Here is a 5861-nt window from a genome sequence, read left to right as displayed (position 1 = left end):
CTTCAGAAGAAGGAGCTATGGGAGAAGAGGCTTCCCTTGATTGTCTTTTGGGTTAAGGAGAGAGGGCTCTCTTGACATAGTACTTATTTGCTTCTGCCATGGAGGCTAAGGGATTTAACAAATATCAAACAAGGAGATTCGGACAGGGACGAAGAAAGGCTCGCAGGCTGTACGGACGCTAAGATGAAGGACTGTACGGTCAGATTGGGGAAATACAGGAAAGGACTGAGAAAGTGTACGAGATCACCGACGGGCTGTATGGGACAGAGGATAGTCTGTACGGAAGAGTTGAAGGGCTGTACGGAATAAATAAAGGAGAAAATACGAACGGAGTGTAAGGGCTTTGGGAAGGAAGACTGCAGGTAAAAAATGACGAGCAGGGTCAAACGGAGCAGCGATGGAAAGGTAAGCAACAAACGGCCGAAGGATGGTACGGACGACGATGAACGATGCTCACCGTACGTCACACGCACACCCTCTCTCACACACACGCTCACCGTACGTGCACAACGTCCGTCGCACCACACCATGCTCACGCTCCACCAACGTACGTGCACAACGTCCGTCGCACCACGCTCACGCTCACGCTCCACCACACCGCGCTCACGCTCACGCTCACACACACACACTCAAACACACACTTTTTTTTTTGTAAAACCAAGATACTTATATTATAAAACATTCATTTACATCCAGGCCATGCTCAAAATAGAGCTACAGCCCTATCCATCAGAAGCAGTAAAAGAAAAGTTGAATACAAGAAACATCCAAATCTTCCTCATGTAAGGCATCATATAAAGACTGCCTTAATGAGGCTCTGAAAAACTCATAAGGATGCTGAAGAGGAGAATTCAGGTATGCTTGAATGCGCTGCAGCCAGAGGGTCCATAAGGCCCAGTATCTGATCCAGTGGAAGAAGAGAGAATACTGTGACAAAGAAGCTGATAGTTTGCCATACATCCAGAAAAACCTGTAGAATCTGTGTGCTGGAAATCTGAGAGATAAAAAATAGGAGATTCTATCTAGAAGGTCTCTGGAATATGAGCAAAACCACAATAAATGCGGAATACTCTCCGATGCAAGGTGACATCTTGGACAGAGAGATGAAGCTATTCGTCGTTTAGCCAATTTCACTCCCACTGGGAGAATACCAACAATACATCTCCATAAGAATAGTCTTTGCTTCAATGGCATTTTCAACTTCCATATCATTTGCAATCTTCCTTTCCACCAGGCTGATGATTTGTTCAGATGCCATAAAGAATTAGCATGATGGGCAATCCAAGGAGGAGGTAAAATTAATCTGTAAGCCTGTATAGATGTCAATGACTGCAAAGGCTTAGAAGAAATGCTTGAACATGAAGACTGAAGGTGCCAATCTTGAAGCCTGTCACTGCCATTCAATGTCGGAATCGGAACCAGAGGAAGTAGGAGATCAGCAATAGCTTTCCAAATAGATCTATGATGCATTGCCAGGTTGTATTGTCTACATGCTGCTGGAAAAAGGAGAAGATTTCCTTGCATATCTACAACATCATCAATGAACCGAATACCCATTTTCATAAGATTGTAAGCTCTAATGGGTTGTTGAACAGCAAGGGGAGAGGAAAACACAGCACTCCAATGAATACTCTCCAATCTGAGTGATGAAGCTAGAGAAGCAGGATGAGGAGACCATTTGATGTGAGAGAGTACTTGCTTCCAATCCTGAATCAAGGAATTGGAAAATGGACAAGCAGGGATTTTACCTTGAAATTTTCCAAGTACTACTTCCGATGGATCTACTATCCAATGTCCATAAGCTTGTGTGCGCATCTGACCACACAAAATTGCTAGCATAATAGACCAAGGCTGCTCTTGTTGAAAGAATGTTTTGAGCATAGTGATCTTTCTTGCCAACACATGATATTTGATGTTTATTATATTCAAACCACCATGCATTCTGGGTGAGCAAAGCAAGTCCATTTTGAGCAATCGTAAAGCTTTTTTATGAAGCTTGGTTTTCCAAAAAATCTCCATGGCTTGAGACATAAAGGATGAGAGATCTCGAGATGACCAATGTAATAGAGGAAGGTAGAACTGGACATAAGCTAGAACAATAGACTGGACAATTCGAAGCCGTACATGCAGAGGCCATGTGGAAATCTTCCAATATTGTAATTTGTCCTGAATTTTGTTGAACACCCATAACATTTGTTGCTTATTACTGATTTTCCAGCCAATAGGATAACCCAAATGTCTGACTATATTTTCCGGTTGAATAATCTGGCCTGGCCACAGAATAGCATGCCAATCACAAAGCTTGAGAGGCATGAGTTTTGATTTCTGAAAATTAATTTTAAGACCAGCTGCCAACCCAAAATCTGAAAGGGTATCCATCAATAGTCGAATCTCCAATGGGCTGTTCTTTAGCATGAAAAATGAATCATCTGCATAGGCCTGCGCTATGAAGGGTCGTGAACCAGAAATCTGAAGCCCCTCTAGCTGTCCAGTATCAACCATGTGATCCATATAAAGAAGCAATGGATGTGAAGCGATGGCATAAAGCAAGGCACTGAGAGGACATCCTTGTCGAACCGAACGTTCGAGAGTCCAAGACTCAGACAAATGTTTCCCTATAAAGCATTGTGCAGTAGAATTTGAATAAAGCCAATATATGACATTAGATAGCTTTGGCCCAAAACCAAGTTTTTGCATGATTTGAGAGACATAATCCCACTGTACTGTATCAAACGCCTTTGCCACATCCACCTGCATGACCAACACATCTTGATCTGAATATTTAGCATATTCCATTGCAATAAGAGTGTTAGTGATATTGTCATGTATATGCCGTCTTGGAACAAAACCATATTGCCTGGGATGAAGTCCATCATGAAGGATATCCTTTATCCGATGTACCAACATTTTGGCAATCAGTTTGTATATCACCGGCATCAAAGTAATTGGTCTCCAGTCATCCATAGTCTCACAAAGAATCTTTTTGGGCACAAGCCTCACCAGACCATGCTTCCAAGCTGAGGGAAGATGTTGGTGCTGCCATGCTGCATTAATAAACTGCAGAACTGGACCCTTCATTTCTTGCCAAAAGGCTTCAAAAAATTCAACTGTCAGACCATCCCAGCCAGGGGATTTATGTTTACCCAAATGCTTAAGGGCTTCCTCCAGTTCATCATCTGAAAAAGACATTTCCAGCATTAAGGCTTTTTGCGAGGAGACAATGGGAGAAACAAGCTCAGTAAATCTGTTACGAGCCAATGCAACCTGAGGTGCAGAAGAAGAAGGCTGAGAATACAGGAGCTGAAAGTGATCCAGACATTGTTTTTCAAGCTGAGAGAGAGATTGGGTCCAGAGACCATCTGATTTCCTTACCCTCATGATAGATTGACTTTGCCTATGTGCATGTAAGTTCCGGAAAAAAGATTTAGAGGAACAGCCCTTATCTAGCATGGGTTTAACTCTGGCCCTAATCTGCCATTTAGACAGCTTGCGTTTGTCATTGGCATCAATTATAGAGGAGGCACAAGATAATAAATGCTGTTCAGAATCAGATAGAGATCTTTGATGACTAATCTGTACAAGATACTGCTTGTATGATTTTGCCCACTGGATATGCTGTCTAGTTTCTGCCAAGTACCATCTTCCATATTCCTTGATGACATTTTGAATACGATTTATGAAAGAGATCCAAGCAAATTCCAGATCCTCCTGAGCATGGGATAGCAATGGCCTGCAAGCCAGTCTGATCATATGCTGAAATTTTTCATGAGAAAGATAGAATTGATTAACCTGTAAATTTCTGACTGAGGAGAGCTGCAAATCATCCAGAGGCATACCAAAAGAAAGGGTGAGCCAAAGTGGAGTGTGATCAGATAGTTGTTGTGAATAATCAGTCCACATCTGACATGTATATTCATCATATTGCTGAGCATGAATGAGATAAAATCTATCAAGCCTGGCCCAATAATCTGTGAAAGCATTATGATGATATGTAAATCCCATCACTGAAGGATGAGTTGCTGTCCATAAATCTGCAAATCGAAGTGATGATGTCATGTGTTCCCATTGCTGGATTTCAGAGGGCAGCATATGTGAATTATGCGTGGTATTGTCCTTCCAGTGAGGAGAATTGTTGAAATCCCCACAAAGTAGAGCATTAGAGGACCAAGGATATTGCTTTATGGAATTCCACATTTGAGCTCTGGAAGCTGAATTTTGAGAGGCATACAAAGATCCTATTTCAAAAATCTCTCCATTGATCATACATTGAATAATCATCCATCTTCCACCTAGATCATTATGTGCTATCAAGGGTTGCAGATCATGTCTGGCTAAAATGCACAGCCCAGAGAATTGTTTCGATCCTGAATAGAATATATCATATCCTGAAAAAAACCCATGCTGTCCAGCAAAAAAATGCTGATTATGCTCTTGGAGACATACAACATCCGGATGAGTTGTATTTATATAATGCCAGAGAAGCCTCCATTTATTCTGGTTGCAGAGGCCCTGTATATTATAGGAAAAGCATTTAAGAGAAACACTCATGAAAATATATACAAGATAATGTTCGGTCTTCCAAAAGAGCGGGAGGCCTCAAGCCTCTGCCATTGCCACAGGGTCTTGCTGACCCTCAGCTTCCAATTCCCTGATAATATCCTCTTCTTCACAAAGGGGAAGACCCTTCTTGACTGCATTGACCCAAGCCTTTGTGATGGGGCTGCTTAAAGAGGTAGAAGATTGACCTGGAGAAGGAGCAGAGGCATCCCAATTACGAGATTGGAGAGGTCTTTGTTTGAGAGGCACCGTCTTCTTTGCAGTCTGCCAACCCTCATGAGAAGGTGAAATATTTTCTCCTAACTTGCTTTTACCTTTATCCTTATTTTGAGCTGAATTGGCCTGACTCCCTGTATGAACTGAAGGCTTTGGTCCTTTAGCTTCAATCTTTTCCACATATGTCTTCTGACCTCCTTTATTAGATGGCAAAGGAATAGCAGCTGGAGGAGGTGGATGAAGGATAGAAGGACATTCCGAAGCAAGATGCCCAAATTTGTGACAAGAAAAACAAGCTCCAGCAAAAATGCCCCATTTTAAGGTGAAATATTTCTTGCCCAAATTAACACCCTCAATCTCAACTGCAATAGAAGAAGGGGTCGGTCTATCAGTATCCCATAATATGCAAAAACGATTTTTATTACCTGTTGGACGAGGGGGACAGATCACTTGCCCCAATGTCATAGCTAACCCTGGAAGCTCTGTTCTCATATAATCTGGAAAATCAACCACTTCAACCCATACAGGGCAGTGATGCTTGATGAGGTTCTGATAGTCCTTATTAGGGGACCAGGGCATGATATGCACCATCTGGCGACCAAAAAATAACGGAGACATTTCCAGCATCTTTTGTTTTGTCAAAGCATCCAAAAGATGAACTTCATAAAATCCTCGGGAGGCAAAATAGACTCCTTCTACAAAGCATCCACCTAGGAGAGAATTCACCCATTGTCCCACATCATTAGCAGAGGGAATTTTGCCTGGGAAAAAGATGATAACTGCAGTTTGAGAGAGCTTTTTCAAAGGTTGCACAAGAGATGGCAGCTTCATTTTGTAAGTGAGTTCCGGAGCAGGTTGAATCCATTCCCTTCTGCTTTGTTGAAAATCATCATTCAGCATATCAAACACATAAGAAGCATCTTCAGAAGAAGGAGCTATGGGAGAAGAGGCTTCCCTTGATTGTCTTTTGGGTTAAGGAGAGAGGGCTCTCTTGACATAGTACTTATTTGCTTCTGCCATGGAGGCTAAGGGATTTAACAGATATCAAACAAGGAGATTCGGATAGGAACGAAGAAAGGCTCGCAGGC

The 5861-nt window shown here is 42.2% G+C and overlaps 1 protein-coding gene and 1 pseudogene across 2 annotated transcripts in view; one reads left to right on the top strand and one right to left on the bottom strand.

Moving 5' to 3' along the window:
• Window positions 1-5861, top strand: part of PIR121 (transcription activator) — a 312434-nt gene that overhangs the window by 138822 nt on the left and 167751 nt on the right. The gene's annotated exons all lie outside the window — the stretch shown is intronic.
• Window positions 4545-5693, bottom strand: LOC147895744 (uncharacterized; annotated as a pseudogene).

This window comes from Dipteris shenzhenensis, chromosome 12 (assembly GCF_047967505.1).
Source record: "Dipteris shenzhenensis isolate YYH24624 ecotype China chromosome 12, Dip_SZ_1.0, whole genome shotgun sequence".
Classification (NCBI taxonomy): domain Eukaryota; kingdom Viridiplantae; phylum Streptophyta; class Polypodiopsida; order Gleicheniales; family Dipteridaceae; genus Dipteris; species Dipteris shenzhenensis.
The sequence above is the reverse complement of the archived record's forward strand: the minus strand, read 5'-3'. Positions and strand labels throughout refer to the sequence as shown.